This window comes from Salminus brasiliensis, chromosome 5 (assembly GCF_030463535.1).
Source record: "Salminus brasiliensis chromosome 5, fSalBra1.hap2, whole genome shotgun sequence".
In the NCBI taxonomy this organism is placed as follows: domain Eukaryota; kingdom Metazoa; phylum Chordata; class Actinopteri; order Characiformes; family Bryconidae; genus Salminus; species Salminus brasiliensis.
The window spans coordinates 23,388,339-23,410,354 of NC_132882.1; the positions used below are offsets into that span (position 1 = coordinate 23,388,339).

The following is a 22,016-nucleotide window of genomic DNA, read 5'->3' on the forward strand; positions in this document are numbered from 1 at the left end:
CTTTAATATACTAAAACTCTGATTTATCTGATAAAGCATGATGTATGTGTTAGCTGGATAAGTTATTACAACAATTACAACAACAGAAACTGGCTCTAGTAAAAAGTATTAAGTTATAGAGCTGTATGAGAAGAAAAACAGAGAATAAATGGGAAGAAAAACATGTAAATGTAAAAAACATACTTTACAATAAAGTACTTACTATTATCATTAATAATTGTTATAATTCAAAAATGAATATTTTAAATTAATGTAATTAACAAATAATTTATAACAAAGTTATAATACCCTATTATAATTAGCTCTAATGTTGTTTAAATATGTTTACTCTGAGTTTAAAGTTTTTTTATGAGGTTACATAATGAAAATAGGTAGCTAATCAATACATTATAATAAAGTTAAAGTTTCTCATATAGAAAAAAAAACATTATTCAGTTGTTTTTTAATATATTGGAAATTACATTAATACAATAAAATACTAAATTAAGGTTAAGTAATAATAGAAAATAAAATTAAAGTAATATCAAATCATAATTAAAATGCCAATGGCAAAATATTTCAAGTGGATGTAGTTTGCTGGTTGGACTTGAACCCCAGACCCATGGCCCGTTGATGTGCACTGGTCTGGCATTCTCCTGGAAGTTCTCCTCCCTTTGTCAAGTTAGCCTCTCTTTGTTGGAGTTGCTCTGGGTGGCCGTGCGGGGCTTCTCCTGTAAGTCCCCCCGCTCTTTGTTTTGCAGTTGGAGCTGCGTGCGCTGGGCGGGACTGGGAGTGAAGTGAAGAAGGCGCGGCCGAGCTGCAACCCCCCCCCCCTCCACCCCCCACCCCCCCCTTCACTTCACTTCACACGTGTAGACAAAGGGAGCCATCAACAGCCAGCAGCACCAACATTTCCCCCACTCTCCAACTTCAGCCAGGAGCCAGAAGCTCCCCAAACCCCGCAGGTGAGTCCATGCTCTCCAACGCACGACACACGGGCACCAGCTTGAGTGCGTTTTTGTAGTGCTGGATGAGTTTTGTGGAGAGGGGGGGCGGGGGGTTAAAAAGTTCTCTCAGAGTTGGTGCGTCAGCGCGCAAACTTGGAGAGCTTTCCTTTGTCCAGCAGCTTTTAAGGAGACCGCCGCGGATGCTCAGCCCAGCTTCTCCACATCCATACCAGGAATTTATTTCTAACGACAGGATTAATTGCAAAGAGTTATTTGTTGTGTGTGTGTGTGTGTGTGTGTGTGTGTGAGAGAGAGAGAGAGAGAGAGTGTGGTTTGTTTTCTGTCGTCGTCTCTTTGTGGGACCATGACGCACGAACACACACATTCTCCGCACACACACGCAGCTGTCAAAGTTGATCGTCGAAAGGAAGTTGGTCGATGCACAAAGAAGACCCTGAGTGATATTCTAGTCTTAAATAATATTTGACTCTTTTAGAGTGTTTAAACTGCGCTGAGGACAGAAGCTGGCAAGTTGATAGAAGACTTTGCCCAGCCCTTAAAAGAGCAGGCAGAGCATTTCTCACTGTGATAATTATACGAGGTAAACATGGCCATTTCTCCAACTTTCGTGGAGTCTCGTCGAGACGTGAGCAGGCAGCAGAACGCGGAGGAGAAAACGTGCAGATGAGCAACAGGTACAATGAGGCACTGACTCCTTTGTTGAAGAAGTTGGAGCAGCGCGCACACACTCACTCTCTCTCTCTCTCTCTCACACACACACACACTTACTACACACTCGCCTTTTCCTTTGTTCTGCACCAGCTGCAAACACACTCACACAAACCAGAAACAACACCTTCTGACTTCACAATTCTGTCTAAATCCACCATATTCCTTTAACTGACTCATAGGAACAGAAAGAAGAGAGCAAATGAGGACAAAGAAGGACTTAAAGTGGTTGATGTACCAAAGGACAACACTTGGAAGAGCTATACTCTAATATTCATTGGTCAAAAGTTCTGTTATGTTTATGATTCTACCAATTTTTTGTTTTATTGTTGTATTATCTGTTATTTTTTGGTTCCTTTTTTAACTTTTGATTATTTTTGTCTTTTTAAAGCAAAAACCTTTAAGCCTGAACCTGATAAAAAAAATAGCCTGCTAAATAGCCTGCTAAGCCCATGTCCCTGCACTAGTTCTATGCTCTATTCTAAAAGAATGAAATACTCTAAATAAATTATATACTTTTATTTGAACATCCTGCGAAGAGGATGCACAACATTTACAAAGCCACAGGCTGATTTGAGTCCTTTATTGTCTGAGGACAATTATCTGTTTTGAATCTTATCCAAACCACACTTTCATAATATAACCTCTTTTCTGTCATACAAAAATCTGCCTTGTACAGTTAATACTACTACGAAGTTACTTTTGGTAAGTGTAAAGTTTTAGCTCTGTATAAAATGCTGACACTGCTAATTAAAATGTAAAAGTCATGGAATAAATGTGGCTGGAAAAATGTAGTTTGACTGGTTCATAAAACTGTGGCTGGCAGGGTAGTCGAAACGTGAATGAAAATAGCGAGTAAGCTCTTCAGGCTAATGCACATCACGTCTGCTGATTCACACCATGCTGCCAACAGAGAAAGTGAACAACAGAGGAAACTTTGCCTCCTTATACAGAATACGTGTGAAAACCTTGAGGAGGAATTTTAAAGCCGTTGTCTGTTGCAGATCTATGGGACAAAGAGGAAAACTCCCCGCTGATCAGGACACCTGTGCTCAACTTTGGGATTTTGGATAATAAAGACTTTTTGCATGGCAGCGTTGCTAGGATTACCCTTCCACATTGGGATACTGCTTTACCCTTGGATTACTTTACTGTTCCTACACAGCGTGTTAATCTGTCTGTAAGTATACATTATTAATTGATTGGTTTTATCTGAATTTTTACACACATTTTTGTTATTCATAATGATGTCAGCTACTGCCTATTGAGAACCTTTTCTTCCTGTGATTGGTGACTTGAATACAAACTCTGTGCAAAATAGTTGGGCATTGTTTCTCAGAGGCCCATGATCATAAGCCTGTAGTTATAATATGAGGCCCTCCATAAGGTCCATGTAATAAAGACTGTATTAAACACTGTATTATTTCACCAGTTTAAAGTAGTGAATGATCTAACTAGCAAAAATAGCAACTGAATGGAAAAGTCTAAACGGGAGAAACTGGAATATGACAATGAGTGATGTTTAACTGGAAGACACTGGTTATATTTACTTTTAAATATATTATTAAACATACATGGATTTGTTCAGATTGATTTATGGGTAATTTATGTTTTATAAAAAAACATTTAGGCTTTACTGAGGAGGTTTCTACTTTTTGCTCAGTATCATTTTAGGCATGTATTTAGTTTTTTTTTTAGGTTATTTTTGGGTTCATTTTCTTTGTTTTCTGTTGGTTCAGCACATTTACATCTTTACACATTTACATCTCTTCCTTTAAAGGTTTAGCATTTTATTGTAAAACAAAAGGATCCCAAAAACAGAAGAACAATGTCAGTTTCAATTCTGATAGACGTTCCACTGCCTGAAATGACTTAAAAAAATATATTTTTTACTTAAATTGTTTTGTTTGGTAGCTATATTTAAGTAAAAACACTATTTAGGCTGCATTCCTCACCTCAGACATGAAGCACCAAGTTAGACACATTTGTTTTGCAGACACTGAGTTTTGCAGGTTTCAGCTGCTGGACCTAAAGAAGTGTGATAGACTCATATTGCCTTGTTTGATTTAGCAGTGCAATGTTTTTCAGCAAGAGTGGAGCTGGACAGCGTCTCAGGGGTTTGCTAGAGAGCGAAGCCACTGCTTTCTTTACGGAAAGTGTCGGACCCCCCCCAATCCATTTCCAGCCTCTAAACTTATCACCTCCTGAATTCAGTTTATTAATCAAACCCAAGCTCCTGCTCCTATAGTGTGCTTTTCATCGTACAACTTGTGTGTCTCTGGCATTACAGCATCAATCCATGATGTCATTAACAGCCAATGAAATGTGAGCAGGAGCTATTGGAAGCCGCCAGTGACCACCCACAGCCACACCCACCATCCCCCTCATCCCCGCACTCACTCGCACACTCGGTGCCAGTGCACACGTGTTGACGGCCACAGTGAGCGCGCTTAGATGGTGATGAAATGCAGTGTGTGTATGTGTGCCCACTGTAGCGGTGGAAATAGCGAAGCATGAGCGAGTGGCAGATTAAGAATCTTATTAGGCTTATTGGATATGTCTTACATCATTAGAATGGCCTAGAATTCATGACAGGCAAATGAAACGTGATTTGAGTTGTATTGTCTATTTCATCTTAATAGCGCTATACAGTAAGGCTACTGTTCGACAGTTTCATGTGAGGTAAAGAATGTTAGAAGGTGATGATCATGCGTCTGGCTGAGCCGGTGATGAGCCGCCCCCTGCCGTAACCTCTGTCTGCCCTGCATGAGTCATTCTGTAAACTGCGGCGATTGCACACTAGACTGAATGATATCACCATTATGTTCAGGCTCTGAGCGTAACTGTACACGTTTTAAAAAAGCTCTAGAAAGCTTTCACATCTCTGCTATTCTTCTCAATGTGCTGCATTCTTATACCCTTCTGAATATGAATGTGCTTTGGCACAGCCACACTCTTTAGGCTAGCATTACCAATTGTCATGACAGCCTACCTTTCAGATTCGCCCAGCGCCTGTGGTCAACTCAAGAACCAAAGAGGAATATCAGGCTTAGTTTTGCTCCCCGACGCCTGCGGCCTCAAGATAAGTGAAAATGTGTGCTAAAACGGAGCCAGGGACAGCGACCGGAGTAAATTATTTCTTTATGACTTCACTCCGGGAGAGAGCTCTCTCTCTCTCTTTCTTTCTCTCGCTCTTTTACTCACACACATGCCCTGGGCATCGTTGGTAATTATTATATAGTTTAAAACAGCCCATTTTGCCAGTCAAATGAATGCATAGGAAACAGATCTCCGCTGTTCACTGCTTCTACCAAACCTGTAGAGGAAACTAGAAAACACATTGCACCTTTGTGTACGCAAAAGCTAAGCTTATCGAGTAAAATCAGTCTTTATATGCCCCGTTTGGGGATTAGGCTCTGGATAAATCAGTATCTGTTGTCAGCCGACTGTTCAGTCTGGGGAAGAGGTTACGACCCCTCAATCCTCAATGCCTGTTAAACAGCAAATAAGTGCTAACCGTGTTATTGTGTCTGCTGGCAGTAGAGATTATATAGAAAAGATGTGATTATCGTGGAAGAAATAAGTTCCTCTGGTAATTCACAGCAACATCTGCGTCCCAAAGCAGATGGCCTAATAAACTATCTCTGCTTTGGTTGACAACACAAGCTAGCATATTGCCTAAATGATGTATCTTTTAATACCTGCCTTTTTTCTTTTTTAAATCACTCTGCAAATGTACTGTGGAGTACAGTGATACAGAAAGATGGCCCCACAATCTCATAGTTATTGTTTTCCTTTTGTTATTTTTTATTATTGATTGGTATTGATGATGGATTTTGATTTGTTATGTGTGTCTCAGCTAACAGAGAACAGGTTTGTATCTCAGGGTTATTAGAATGTTTCTTACACTGCGTTCCCAGTGAGACAAACACTATTGAAAAGTTTAAAGTAAAGTTTCCAAACCTAGAAATTACAAAAACTGATATTTATGTATACATTTATTTAAAAATAGAATAGAATAATTTCTACTTTTTTACTGATAATAAAAAGTTTTATTGCTGAACTTGCATTACCCTTTAAAACATGCCGACCAAATTTGAAAAACCTAAACATTACAGGAACATTTAAAAACCTCAAATAAAAACCTTCTAGAAAGCCTGCCAAATTGAACGTTATAAGAAACAAATGTTGAGACATTCAGGCAATGTTTTCCTGACCAAACTTTTTTAACTGGGGCAAAAATTCTGCACTTTTCTAAAGCATTTTGTTATAGTCATCGCTCTTCAGAATTGGCTAAAAATGTAATTTTGTTTGGGATTCGTCTAAACATCACAGCGAAGAGTGAGACATCCAGGCCAACAGAGCTCTGATTGCCACATAAGGTTGCATAGGTTTTGCCAGAATGCAAGAGCAAGAGGGGAAAAAAGTGTGTGTGTGTGTGTGTGTGTGTGGGGGGGGGGGGGGGGGTGAGAGAGATAGAGGGAAGCTAGTAAAAGGGAGGGACTGTTCAGCCTCCCAGCGGTTCACCACCAGTTCACTTGGCCTTGTTTGCATGTCTAATGAATTGAGAATCTGGGAAAGCTGACACACTGCTGCTGTGTGAGCCTGGGAGATGCTCTGTTTAGTTTAGTCATCCATGCTGACCCACTGAGAATACAAGGCTAAGCTCTACAAATGTCCTCTTTTCCCTTGTCTGCTGACCATGTAACACAGCCTGTGTCTGAGGCATTCCGGCCCACATGAGAGTAGAATGTATCCCAAAAAGGAAAGTTCCTGTCTTCTAATAAATTAATCAGTAGTCATAACATTGGACCCTACATTAGTAATGCAGACCAAAGCAAATGGAATGGCCAGACGCTGGGTATCTTCCTGACTAGGCCTGTAGGAAGTCATTGTTGGCTTATTCTTCATTCCATCACTCAGGTTAATCTTGACGTTGTCTGTCCATCCCGGGGTGGGGACTTTGCCCCCACATTCTACATGTGTTACCTGACGTAAGCTGACCTTTCTTATTCCTGAGGCCAATGAAACCAGTGTTTCACATTTTGTGCTTTCTATGGTCTTTTTATACGTCTACTTTTTAACAGTGTACCATGTAGTAGATACATGTGATACACTTTACAATTGTTTTGACTTTGCCCCAGATTATTTTACTGTCCAATTCAAGCTGACGATATGCAGTTTCATGTGGGGGGGTGGGGGTGGGGGGGGGATTCTGGTGTGACAGTGGATTAATTCATATAAATTATCACACACAGTAATAATAATCACACAGTGAGTAGTATAATATGCTCAGTTAAAAGGTGTCACATCAATTGAAGGAAGAAACACAGCACAAAAAGATTGAAGCGTTGTGGGCAACCCTTTATTTTTGTCCACTGCCTTCCATAGAAGATGACCTAAGTCTGTGGTTGAAGGCTCTAAATGTACAACATCCACCTAAACATTTATACGGCTGCTCTTACCATCTTGTAGAGGTAAAAGCAACACCAGAACATCCTTACCCAGAGAAATGGCTCGATTATGAAGCTCTGGGGAAGTGGACATATCAGGTGCTTCTGAGGAGCTTAGGTTAGCTCTTAGGCTAGGTTATTTTATACCCGATAGCCTTAAGAGCACCCCACATGTCTGCTTCACTGAAGCTTCATAACCGAGTTTCCCCTCCAGAAAATGCTAGGAACAGGCATATAGACATTTGGGTGGATGTTTTAAATGTAGCGCCTTTAACCACGGGTGTAGGTCCTTTTCTTCTATAACACTGATCTTTTTGTGTTGTTTTTGAAAACTAGTTAGTTTATGGTCGTCTGTAGTTCTAAGTAACATTAAATAGACTGTTGGAATGTTGGGTTAGTATAGCTAGCCACTTTACGATCAGCAGTAGCCTACTTCAGACATGCATACACAAAACAATGTGGCCGGCGCCAAATGCTGAAATCGGAATTTATCAGACCAGGCTACGTTGTTTCAGTCTCCAACTGTAGCCTCTGCTTTCTGTTCTTGTCCAGTCTGTCTCCTTCAGCAATCATCACATCACATTTTGTCTCCATTCTGATGGTTTATGTGAACGTTACCTGAAGCTGCTGGCCAGTATTTACATGGTTTTATGCCGTGCACTGCTGCCACACGACTGTCTGATTAGATTATTGCATGAATGAGTGGGTAGTAATAGTGCTTAGTGAGTATGCATATGCACACACCTATTCCCATGTTTTTATACATTGCCATAATTGAACCTTTTTTGTATTTGTAAGCCATTTTTGCTGATATCTGCAGATGGTTGTGTTAACAGTATAGGGCAAAGTCATGATTCTGTTGATATTAATGATTTCTGCTGTGTTAGCCTTGGCTCTGGCAGTGTGCAGGATAATGACATGTACACTCAGGCATGTGGGTTTGTTAGTTGAGCAGCATCTCTTGGAAAGGCTACAGTTCTCTGATGGACTGACATGGCCATAGCTGTTCTAGAGAGGTGTGTTTTCTCTCACGGCTCTGTTATAACAGCTGGATAAGGAATGTGCTGTGAATGTGCACTCACATATGAGCTTGGCTTAGCTCTGCCTGGCATTGGTTATGCAAGGGTGGGACTGGGCTGAGCACTGCAGGAAATGAACCCCACTGGGCTCTGCTGTTTAAAGAAATTGAATTCATAGTAAGGATGTGTAAATGCATGCTCTGATTCTTAACAATCTTTGGCATTTGGTTTGGTGCTTGGAGGAGGATCTTTCATGATGATATGTAATGTAATGTAAAATCAAGAGGCAGGAGAAGCATAATTAACTGAAATACAGGGCTGCATGGTATGAACAGTATGCCATATTTTGCATTTTTATTGCTGCACACTGCAGTTGGGATTTGCCATATATTAAACCCACACTTATGAAGCATTAGTGTGATACGTTCAACATTTTTACATTATGTAATGTGTATTTTTTGACGATCTGGTGAACGCCCTTGTTAATCCAAAGTAAGAATTCTCCTGAATGATCACTAACACAACTTATTGATTTGTTCAATGGTCTTTTTACATATTGTAAGTCTTTTTATGGCAAAGGCAAATATTATAATTATGCTGAATGAACAATTTAATGTGCAGCCCTACCATATTATCGCTATTGCTGCTAGTGCTGCACTCTACACTACAGTCTGAGTTCCCTCAGTTTCAGGATCTTTGAGAATGCTTTAAGATGCTCCACATGTGCTGGCCTCTGGTGGATTGGCAGAGTTGTAAGAGTGCTGGAGGGAAGACAGAAAAACGGCAGGTTGGATGAGCAGTAAAACCCAATTTCCCATGTAAGGCTTTTGAAGTCCACATGCTCTCATAACATGCTTGATTAACCTAGTCAGCGGCTAAGCTCTGTGAATAGCTGTTGTTGTAACCTCCAGGTTCTGCCTGTAGCCATCCCAGGGTCAAAGGTTAGTGGGCTGTGCTGTCCTCATCAAGTATATATGTTAGTCTCTTTCATCTGTTGTACTTGTTAACATACTTGACTCGTTTAGGGCATTTGGGCATTGGATTACCCTTGTAGCATCTTCTGCTTTATTGACATTGGGCAGCACAGTCAGATTATGGCCCTAGATTAGTTGTATCTAGAGTAGGAATGTCCTGATCCGATACAGGTATCAGCTATTATAGGCGTGATCTAGTTACCATCCTTTGCTTTTACCACCGTGCTTCGGCAGAGCACCCTCCAGCATCCTTTAGGTGCCATGAACAGATATCATTCACAGTCTATAGTGTGGAGCTTTTCTGCCCATCCTTCCAAACTAACAGTTTGTTGTACTTGTGCAATGAGAGAGATGTTTTATTCTATCCATATTGGGACAAAACACTTCCACCATGTCTTAATTCTTGAATTATGGCTTATTAGAAATGAAACTAAGGTACAAACACTTAAAGAATAGCATTGCTCACATATAGTCACATATAAGGCCTGGAGCAGAGTGTCTGTCCACCTATGACAATCACAACAGGTTTCATATTTGGCAGAGAGGGTCTGAGCTTCACAGCCTGTGAGAATGAAGTGTTAACACACCTGCTGTAGTGCCAGCTCTTGGTGAGGCCTAGTACACATAGGCGTTAAAGGTGAATTGGCTGCATACAGAAATATAAGCAAGGCATGTCATGCACTCTTGACTATGGGTTCATATTGTAGTATGATGATCAGCAAGTCTGAATAGGCCTCCCCACATACATTCAGCAAGAGACACAAAGACATTCGCTAAGTACTCATTACACAAACCCTACTGTTCTGCTCTCTTATAGTGGTGCCATGGCTTGCCTCATTACCCAGTTCCACTATATCCTTTCTGAGAATTCCATCCTACTGAAGAGACCTCATTCAAGAGTCAGAAAGAAGAGTTTTATCCTTGATTCTGTAGCAGAATCAAATGATCCCATTGCTTTCTCTGCAGCGTCTCATCCCCATGGTGTTCCAAATTCCCCAGAATGGCGCTGCAGTGGGCCCCCCAATACACCCACCCCCCCGACCCTGCTCCCCTGAGCCTCTTCCTGCCTTGTGAGGCAGCAGGCAGGGTGGTGAGGGGAGAGAGCAGCTAATGTATTTGCAGTGTGCCTGGAGGGCTAATCCGCCGCCTTGTCTGCTGCTCGGTAAAAACAGCCGATGATGCATCAGACTACAAAGCCAATGAGCTGTTCCACCAGCAGTGGGAGGCAGGGCTGGCCGCGCTCAGCCGGTGTGGGGGGCTGTCACTGCTAGCGCAGTAATTAAATGCGATAAATTATACATGGCGGAGGAGTGGCACTGACTGGCAGGTGCAATAGAAACCACGGCAGCTGAGAGCGGAGAGCAGAGCTGGCCAAGGAGTTGCCCTCAGATCCTATACTTGTATAGGAATAGTTCATTCATTTATAGAACTTTTCCCCTGCTCTAAATGATGAGCTGAGATGTGTTTGGTGTCTGAGGTTTGCCTCTTTAGCCTTGTTATGGAACTACTAGACTAATGTAGCTTACAAGCAATGGAAATGTACAACTCTGTAGTTAGAAACTCTAGCTGATTGGCACTGCATGCCTCAGATATTATAGTAGTGAAGAAATATGGATATGTTTGAGGTTTTAGACTATATAACATACTGCATAAAGATCCACACAGGTTAAAACAGTAGTAGCAGCCATCTTCAAACCTGATTATTAGCTTTACTTTTGTCCTTTTGTTTTTTTTCTCCTCCATCCAAATAAACGCATAAACTAATTACACTCTCTGTAATAAAATGTGAAAATGTGCAGTGTTCATGTTTTAATGATATTGATGATATACTTGATAATGATGATGTATATATATATATATATATATATATATATATATATATATATATATATATATACACACACACACACACACAATATTGTCTATCACCATAACAAAAATCTAAAAACAAAATCTATCACAATATTACCATATTGCCCACCCCTAATTAATTATTTCATATATATATATATATATATATATATATATATATATATATATATATATATATATATATAAATGACACTTTGTAATCCAGACAACCCTACCGGTAATGTCTAGAAAGGTTCTGCATGTCTAAAAGGGACTTTACACAGTTTGTTCCAGCCATGTTTAATTGCAAGCCAGTATGCTGTTACAGTATATTTTCAAAGTTGAAATAAATGTTTTGTTAGCAAATTCAGGTGCCTAGGGTATTGCATAGCCCCTGTAGCAGCACCAGTACTTGAACTGACTTTTGCTGCACTAACGGCTGCAAGTCTGTTACAGTGACTTGTAGAACATTCACCTTTTTGTTGTTCAACCACTACTGTGTTGTTTGGCCTTGCGAATGGGATCATTGCCCTGTTGAAAGGGGATGTTTCTTCCAAGCTGTAGTTTTTTTTTTTTTTTTTTTACAGACTGAAGCAGTTTGTCTGGAAGTATGTCCCTATAGCTCTTTTAAAGTGATTGTTGACCTCTGAGTGGCTTTTCTGACGAGTCCCCTTCTTGCTGTTGAGTTAGAATAGTGCTCACTGAGATACCCAAACACATGGATATGATTTTGCTGCCTTTACCTATCTTGCGCCTAATTTGCAAATTATATCACTGTCCAAATGCTTATAGACCTATAGGTGTGTGTATATACACACTGAGAAAAAAAAATCTTGTAGACTAACAGTAATGTTATGCTTAATTCAAAAGAGACAGTCTTCCAGCCGTAAAGTCTCAGACATTAGTTAAGTCACTAAGCCGTAATTAGGCCTTTTTAGTAGTGGTTAGGCAGGTTTACAGTTGTCATTATGAATCAGCTGATGGAAGTTCCAGAGTGTAATATATTCTTTGACCCTTCAAGCACAGCAACCTTGGGCTTATGGGCTCCTCTAGGCAGCTGACTGAGGACCTGAAAATGGAGCTAATTGATGCCTACAAAGCAGTGGGAGGCCATAATAAAATCAAAGCACTTCCAGCTCTCAAAAAAAAAGAAATAATGGCACTAAAGGAACTATTAAGTCTAGACAAGATCTGGAAAACCAGGAAAACTCACAGAACTGCTTACATGGTGGACAGGCAAAGCAAGCCTCCATCTGACCCCATAGGACCTACTTAAAGATTTAGCTGACACATGAGTGGTGGTGGACTGTCCCATGTGCAGCATTGCTTCCACAAATATGATCTGCATGGGAGATTCATCAGCACCAAAACATACCATCAATATCTAAAGTACATAAATCTGTATCTCAAAATGTACTATACACTGCTTCTAGAAATGGAACTGAAACTTTCAGAAAGGCCAAGTCTGTTGACTTAAATATCATTGGCAATTTGTGAGCAGATTGATAGATCAATCTAGAATATCACAGAAGTGTTTTGCGAGGAAAAGTGAGTGAGAATTTTTAAAGCAAGACCAGGAATATTCCTAGCTGGCCACACAAGGCATTTGCAAACTATGATTAATGTTAATAGGGGTGTTAATAAGTATCCAGGTAGCAAACAAGTCATGGCCCAGATCTGGCACAAGTGATGGGAATGACTTCATCCAAATCCGGATGCCAGAACATAGCCACAACTATAAATATAACTACTACTTTTTATCCACAATACACTTGTCCTTGCGGTTACTGACAGGGTGTCCAAACATGCCACGATTACACAATATGGTTAAGAGTATATAGACACCTGGCATATGAGAGCTGATTGACCATAGCAACCCATGTTGCTTATAGAGGCAGTTTGGGTATTTCAGAACTTGGTGGCCCTACTCTGTGGAGCCTTTGTTGGTCCTAGACCCTTACATTTTACAGAAACAGCACTGTTGTATACTGTTGGCAATGTAATTTGGCTAGGGGTGCCCAAACCTTTGCATACTATTGTAGTATAGGTGTGGGCTAGGACACCTTTTCTCACAAATGTATTCAGCTACTTTAAGTTGAACCCATTGCTGACACAGATGTGCAAATGCACACACACACATAGCCTGTATAGCCCCTGTAAAGAAGTACCGCCAATAGAATCTGACTCTCTAGAACAGATAAATATAGACCTGTTGGCACCATGCCTAATTCCAGGTGTGGGCTATAGAAGTATAAAGCCCCTCAGCATTGAGCTGTGGAGCAGTGGAACCGTGTTCTCTGAAATGATCGTGCTCCATCCCATACTTTTAGGATGAGTTGAGGAATTGGGCAATATGTTGGTGATTATCCAACATGCTGACCTCACTAATACTCTTGTTGCTGAATGCAATCAAATTCTCACAATGAAGGCGCAGGTGCCCCAATACTTTTGTCCATGTAGTGTAAGAAACAACAAGGGTGTTTTTTTTTATAGGGATGGCAGGCAGAGCAGGAAGTTGTGGGCTACTCCGTTATGCAAAATGGTTCATTTTGCCTGTCTGGTGATTGTGGCTCTCCTCTACAAGCCAAGCTCACTTCCCAGGCCATTTTTCTGGCCATACTGAAGTCCACTCTGCCCCTAGTGGAGGCTACAGGTCCTACAGGGACCAAATATACGTGCAGTGCCTTTGTATGATAAAAAAGCTTTAGCTTAGCACAGAAAATCCTAATTTGGAAGACAATGAGTCCACATTAGAGGGTCAGGGGTCAGGATCCACTGTTAACCACTGTTACTCATTGGGAGTTGAGGGAAAATGCATCTAGTGTCAAATAGGCCATTGCCCTCTCTGAGCATGCAGAAACTTATTTTGTCTCCTTCTTGGGATGCTTAGCTCCATATGAGTGAATGTGACAATTACAGGATGAATTTGTCGTCTAAGGACCAAGTCAAATGCAGAATATTAAAACACGCATGCTCTTGGTTTTAAGGAGATACTGGATGTTGTGCTGTCTGGTGCCGCAGACAGGCCTGGTGAGTTTAATGGGAATTTATGAAGCTTATGTTTTTATGCATGACCAACATGATAGACTAGCAATGCAGATATCTTCAAAATAGTGTGTGTTTGTGTTTGTTTGTAGATGGTCCAATTATACTGCTTGTTCTATACTGTTGACAGCAAAGGCAGTGAAAGCGAGATCTCTGAAAGACATCAGACAGATTTCATTCTTTAGATAGCACATTTTCAGTGTTGGCATCTGTTTTGCACTCAAGTCTCCCATGGCTCACAACTAACCATAACATGTTGGCTCACCGTGATCCAAACTTCCTGTTGAGTCTTGACGCATTTGAACTTTTAGCTATAAAGGAAATTGAACTCACTCACATGAACTCACTCCCCCCCCTTCCCTTGACACATACTGCACGCACACATGCGCACACACACACACACACTCCCTCACCTCGCATCTCACTATCTCACTCCTGCTGTGTCTCCAACTCGGCCAGCTGGCAGGATGTGTGGGGCAGATAGAGGAATGCTGATGTGGTTCTCACTCTGCCAGCATCGTGTCCCAGAGAGATCCGCCAGCCTGCTCGCCACAGGAGCCATGCTGGCGTACGCCTCGCCTCCCAGACGCTGGCTGCATGATGACACCACATCCATAGCGTTCACACGAGCGGCGCCGCTTCCCAACACACACTTTCTTGGCCACGCCGCCGTCAGTGGTCTGTCTGATCCACAGGACGCTCGAGCGTTGAAAGCGGTCACATTTGCATTCAGATTCGATGACGTGCTGCTCGGGATTTAATCTGTGGAAGGATAAGGGTAGAGCAGAGGCAGGTAAATGCCCTGTGCTTCAGGAGAAATGGGCAGAGGAACGAGCCGAAATGGCACCGGAAATCGTCGGAATAAGCCGTTAACTTTCGCAGACTTTCCGCAGCTTATCAACAAAGGGTCCTAGGAGGCCTGGGAGAGAGAAGTTGAAAGTAGCGCCAGGGGTCTTTAAAGTTTATCTCCACTGGGATTTAAAATCAAGGCAGGTCTATATCGTTTTTTTGCAAGAAGGAGGGGGGTATAGCTCTGCCAATTTCAAACTTGTTGAACTCAGGCAGGTGAGGCTAAATCGGCAGCATCTGCTGCGAGAAGAAAGGAAAGTAGATTACCTTTTGGAGTTTGCAGACTGTGGGGAATGGTCATGCCAGACTGATAGAGATTGGGGTCACTGCTACAGGGGAAAAAGGCTTCAAAATGTGGCTGTGCCACAAAAAGTCTTGTTTCTGAGAGATACCGATGTGAACCTATTTTTGTCCCATTCATTCTCCGAAATACTGAAACATCAGTGTTTTGATTCTGATAGAGATTTCCGGAGACAGCTATTCAGCTTTCCATGTGGATCTCATTGTTGGGCAGTGTTGGGCAAATGTTGATGGTTGCAAACGTATTGGCTATCACAACAACAGTCAGCATCCAGCAGTCAGTTTTACAGGAATAATCACTAGTTTGAGATGATAAACATAACGCTTCATTAGCAACATGGTGCTGCTGTGATTTGTGCTTGGCATTCTTACAGTGCCGAGCTTGACTTGGCGCTGCCTTAAGAAAAATCCCACTACTTCTAACGCCCGGAATGGAACAGCTCTCAGGGCCTTGTTTGCAAAGCTAGAGAATAGCCTTCCTCCCGCTCATTAACCTTTGCTAATACCCAGCATATATTAATTATGCTCCGAGGAAAAGGTCAAAGCATCCCAGCATCCGTCACCTCTCCATCCCAGCAGCTTTCCTCGTTAGGAGCATGCTCGGTAAACTCAAGCCATGTTAGGTGACTTCGCTCTACATGCCTGAAGAGCATTCACTGTGATTTAGAGCATCGTTTGCTAGCTGAGCTTGCAGCAGAGGCCTGTATGTAAATAGTTGAGATTTATTCTGGGATTCAAGCTGACAGCACAGCAAGGCTCTGCGCTCAGCCTTAGGTGCCCTTCCGTTCCATATCCCTGCTGTGTAGGGCTCAGGTCTGGCCAGGAAGTGTGCTCGGGCTTACATAAACAACTCAAACGTATGTTAGCCGATTCATGTAAACAGTGCCTGTAAGCCAAACAGTGTCACATTTTCAAATGGTTGCTATTTGCAGCATGATAGAGCTGAACCTTGCCGCAGATGACCCTTCCAGCCCTAGGGGAGCAGGGTCTAAGATTTTTTAATTTAATTCAAGCATTTTTCGATTAGATGCAAACATTTTAGCAGTGTGTTGAAGAGGTTATGTTCTTGTTGTAGTGCCACAAGAGCACTGTATAAATGCTTTTTCTCTTCCAGTTTGGACGCTGTGTGGGGTATTTCACAACTGTTTTCCATGACCTTTGAGCCACATTTGATTGTGTTACTATTAAACCCGTTGTGAGATCTTTTGAAATAGAACATGATGTGCCTTCACAAATAGGAACCACTGTGTAATGAAACCTGACAATTCCACCCATTTCAGCCAAAAGAAAAGGTGGTTTGGATTGGATCTTTTTGAGCTGCCACCATTTGATATCTACATTATACATCTGTTTATTCACCATATCCACTCAGACACTGTGTTCTGCCAAAGACAGCAACCATAAATGTGGATTAATACTTTTAGTCTGTGGTCTCCATGACCTCCATTTCTCATCAGGGTAATAAATACTTTTTATACTCCCAGGTGCCCGACATGGTTTTAGACATTTTATTTTTTTAAATCCACATCATAATCTGGGTGTCTACACAGTAAAATACAAACTACATTCGACAAACATAGGCTTGCAGTTGTGTTTGGAAGTTTACATACACTGGATGTAATGAACATGGCAATCTTAAGCTTCCAATGATTTTTCTGAACTTATTATTCAAAGTCAAAGATATACATAAATGCACAAGACTATGAATTTAATGGTGCTGAAAGTCTAAACATCCCAAAATGTCTTGCCATGAACAAAGGCTCTTAACTTCCTGTTAGTGATCATGATTGGCTACAGCTGGTAGCTTCTTTGTTTGACAGCATTCATTAGATTGACCAACACACAATACAATGGGAAAGTCCATTCCATCCACATTGCACAAAGTGGATGGAATAATGAGGAAGGCCAACTACCTCACAATTCCTCAGCATAACCTCAAACCATCTGCTAGACAGTTGAAACTTGAACATAATTGGGTGTTCTTACAGCACACGGACCACAAACACACATCAGAGATGGTTGTGGAATGGATGAAGCAGGCTAACATTAAGCTTTTGGAAACAGTCCTGACCTCAGCCCTATTGAACATATGTGGACTGTGCTTAAAAGTTGGCCAAGAAACCAGCCAACTGAATTGACCATTATCAGTTGTGCCAAAAAGAGTGGTCAGAATTCTGACAGAAGCTGATGATTGATGGTGACTAAAAGCATCTGGTCCTGGTGCAACCTCAGACAGCCTATCAAATATTAGGTGCATGTAGGTGCATGTACATTTCTGACCCTGCATTTATCATTTTGACCCTCATGCCTATAAATTGCTATAGATGCTACAATTATATGCATTCAAAACAGCACAGCAGTTAAATAAGTAATTCATGATATTTTATTGGGCTACTATAGTACATGTAGTATTATAGCTGGTTGTAGGTTTTGTACTTTGGCATGTGCAATATAAGCAAATAGATGAACATTAAAGAAAACGGTCCATTAATAGTCTTTCTGTTTGCTCCCTGCCAAGGTGTGAATTGGGTTTAAACGTGTAACATGTGAAACTATTGCATCTGCAGCAGCTATCTCCCAGTAACGGTTCAGCAGAAGTTGCCTTATCAGTGTGCATCAGAACGACTTGACTGTTGACATGAAGCCGAGGGTAACAGGCAGAACAGGAAAGAGCAGCTGTGCATCAAATGTCAAAGTAAGGCTGCTGATCTGAGTTCAGGTTTATTTTCTGCTTATTTCTCAACCTGGCTGTGTGAACAGGGAAGGACCTGATCCTAGACCATCACTTTCCCCCTAAGGCACTGGAGCCGTTACAGCTTTAAAGTGGTTCCGTCTGTAGGAACACAGATTACTGTTTGTCAGCAGACTCTGTGGCGGTTAGCACACTTTGGTTTCTTTTTCATCAGGCCTCTAATATGTTTTGCAGCAAAAGCTGGAGGAGAAAGGTTGCCTTAAAAGTTTACTGATATATAAAGATGGCGTACTCATACCTCCCCCTTTAGAATCCCCTTTCCTGTAGTTTCACTCACTGTCACTCACTGGGCTCTACCTACCTATTGGCCCCCTATACAATACTAGTACTATGCTAGTACTATACTAGTACAAGTACAGAATGTAGCTCATCTGTTGTCTCAGCAAGGCAGTGACATTCATGATAGTGTGTGGTGCTGGTATGAGCGTATCAGCTACAGCTGTGTTTTTCCACACGTCAGTCTTACTACTGGGAGTGTTGGGAGTGGTCATCCATAAAAAAAAATTCAACCAGGAGTGTCTCTGTGATCAGAAAATGACCACTGATGAAGGACTAAAGTATGGCTAAAGTAAAATCAAAAAAGCTCAACAGCAGCAGTCATGGCTTGATATAAATGGTTCCTCACACTCACACATCTTTATTACAAACACTGTTCTTTACACAACCCAACATGATTCTTCTACAGAATCGCTCAAAGAACTATTTGAAACTCTTTCATGTATATATGTGTGTATATATATATATATATATATATATATATATATATATATATATATATATATATATATAATGATTTTGGCGAGACAGCATCACTAATAATTTTGCTTTCATATATATTTCATATAGTATAAAGTATAAATTATGTACATAAAAATACACAGTAATTTTTGTTTGATCATATATATTGTTAATTGATCTTTAATTGTCTTTACTCTTTTCCAGAAAGAAATTATTTGTTATTAAGTATTTTTCATCCTTGCAAACAAAACAATATGATTAAGGTGAATGAATGAAGCTCTAGTCATTTCCAGACTTGTGTACTGTAGTTCTCTCCTTGCAGCTCTTCCCTCATATGCCATTTCCTTTCTGCAGAGTTTTCAGAATGCTGCAGCTTGTCTGGTCCACAACCTTTCAAACCTCTCAAAGCTCTCCCATGTGACTCCTCTGCTGAGATCACTTCACTGACTGTAGAAGCAGGAACCAGACACTCTGGTTCTCACATTCAGGCTTAAAAGGGCTCTGAAGATTGGTTCAGATGTACTTACTGCATGCCAGCTAAGGTCATCAAATTCCAGGCTCTTGACCATGCCCTTCTTTAAAATCTAAACGTGGTCGTAAAGTTACGTCTCGCTGCATTAGTGTCCTTTGCTGTCATTGGTAGAGCAAACATCCCCCTCAACTCTGAACTGCACAGTCCCTCATTTCTTTCCACTGTGGTCTGAAGACTCACCTCCTCGTGCAATACCTAGGTTAACACTTTTCCGCATGTCATTTCCTTTTCCACTGCAGAATCACCAGGCTGCTTATTTATTTATCTAAATCAAGCTATGATAGAGATTTTGTCTCTTAGGTAAAAGACCCGTCTCTAGGTGCGCCCGTGTTGACAATTCACTGCCGAGACAGTCTGAACGTCTGACTTTCGATGTCTGTCTAAATTGTTGTCAGTCAGTGGAGCATCTGTGTTTTCCATTGCCAAGATAGCAATACGCCAGAAATTTACCTGAACAGACCTTTGCCATGTACATCGGTGTAGATATATTCATAAGCACCATTGCTATTTAAACGACGCAGGCAGGAGGCGTGAAAATAGACTGTTGCCCGGGTGTAAGATAGCAATGAGCATCAAGATGCGCCTTGCACAGGGTGTAAGATAGGGCCCCATGACTTAAAGCTTTGAGCTTTGGTCTTAGTACCTCACAACTAAATGTTGGTATGTACATCAGTATGACTTTGGCATGTGGCATTGGGAAGATGTTAGATTTTTGTCTTAAAACCAGCAAAATAGGATGACGTTGTCTTGATGTTGAACTCTGGCTACCCAATGTCACAATTTACATTCAGACAGATAACAACGTCTATCAATGTTGGTTGGTTGTCAGTTGGGTTGTATCACTTTGGCTTCCCGTGTCTGAGTGGCTCTGCGGAAGTGCACTGGCTAAATGTATCCGCCCACGCAATCTTATAAATCATTTTACGCTATTCAGAAAAAAGTAGGAGTAACGTAAAATTGCCATTAATGTTATCAAAGCCACAGTTTGCAGGCGCCGTGTTATTAGGGTTGGGCGATATGTATAAACTAGAAAACTGAAATGGTTGCACAGCTGAAGTGGTTCCCACTTCAGGGCAAATTCTAGGCTGTTGCTATGTGTGTTGCTACTATGTTCCGGTGTGGCTAAGTGGTTCATACACTATATGTCCAAATGTTTGAAGACACCCAGCTACTTTAAGTTGCACCCATTGCTGACACAGAAGTGCTAATGCTCACACACAGCATCTAGTAGAAAAGAACTGCCCACAGAATAGCACTCTCTGGAGCAGATAAACATGGACCTGTGCTAGGCTAGGCATGGGCTAGAGGGTCATGAAGCCCCCCCAGCATTGAGCTGTGGAGCAGTGGAACTGTGTTCTCTGTATCATCCCACATCCTGACCTCACTTACGCAATCAAATTCTCAAAGCTTCGCAAATGTTCCAAAATCTAGTAGAAAGCCTTCCCTAAACATTAAAGATAGTTACTCCAACAAAAGGATAAACAAACATCATGTCCCTTGATAATTTTGTAGAATACAATGAATGTCCCAATACTTTTGTCCATATTGTCGAGGTGATTGCTTATTGATCACATCCCCACTCGTGAACGAGGCAGATATGACTGTCCCCAGTTCACGTGTAGCCTGTGCTCTTCGGCAGAAGTTGTTTTGCTGCCGTGGCTGTCGCGTAACGTGTCACACTGTAGTGACAGATTCGAATGTGTAATGGAAGAGTACAGAGAGGCAGTGTGAACACACCCATGTAATGTGAGTGTGGTTTCGGTAGGATAGAAAAAAAATGTTAAGAAATAAACACTCGGTGAAGCTGACATCATTTCTACACCTCGCTATGGGGAGCTGTCTCAATCTAAATAGCTGTCTGTATGATATTTCTCTCTCTGCTTTCTCACTCCCTCTCTCCCTGGGTGTCTGTTTCTCACTTCTCACTTTGCGAGTCAGCTTCTCTCATTTACTCCGTGCTTCGTGCTCTGCCAATTAAAAGCTGATTGCGCTGCTGCAGAAATGCGGACTGTGTCCTTATTAGACCCTAATGCTCTCCTGAAGTCTTTGGCTGCACTGCAAAGCAAACCGCTAGCTTCTCCTTGCACATGGTGGCATTTGGATGCGCTGACCTCCTGGGGGTTTGACCTTGCTGACCCCGTTTCTCTGCCCTTTACTGATGAGGTGCATCCTGCCGCCAGCAAAAAGCATCACACATGAGCTGTTGTTTACTCTGAGCCGCTTTTGCATATGTACCTCAGTGGTCACGCATGCTGCAGTCCTTTCTCTAGGCCTGGACAGGATACACAACCACTTCATATCAGAGCTTGGGCACTTATTTGTATGTGTGTGTGTGTGTGTGTGTGTGTTAGAAAGAGATATGTACTACAAGTGCTGGCCCCACTGACCATAGCCTCTTAAATCTGGTCCACATATCATTTTTACATTGTTATTGCAAAATATTGTTTCAAATTATTCACCTTACACTATATGGACAAAAGTATTGGGACACATGCTCATTCATTGTTTCTTCTGGAATCAAGGGTATTAAATAAGTGTCTATCCTGCTTTTGTTGGAGTAACTGTCTCTACTCTCCAGGAAGGGTTTCTCCTGGATTGCTGTGAGGATTTGATTGCATTCAGTGACAGCATTACTGAGGTCAGAATGTTAATGATCACCACCCCACCTCAACTCCCCAACATATACCAAATGTATTGTATGAGCACCACTAGAGCACTATTCCAGAGAAATTGTAAATATTTGGACTACATTTAAGGGACTACACTAAGATATAATTTTAATAAAGCATAATAATCCATAATAAAGCGTAGAAGTCTATAACTTCATAACCAATACTGGATCTTCTAC

General features: G+C 41.4%; 1 long non-coding RNA gene across 2 annotated transcripts in view; it reads left to right on the forward strand.

Moving 5' to 3' along the window:
• Positions 1–867: 867 nt before the first annotated feature.
• LOC140555586 (uncharacterized) overlaps positions 868–22,016 on the forward strand; it is a 109,767-nt gene continuing 88,618 nt past the window's right edge. For both annotated transcript variants that reach the window (XR_011979669.1, XR_011979668.1), the window contains exons 1-2: positions 868–944; positions 2,660–2,835. This is a non-coding gene — a long non-coding RNA (uncharacterized lncRNA). The remainder of the gene's footprint in view (positions 945–2,659; positions 2,836–22,016) is intronic.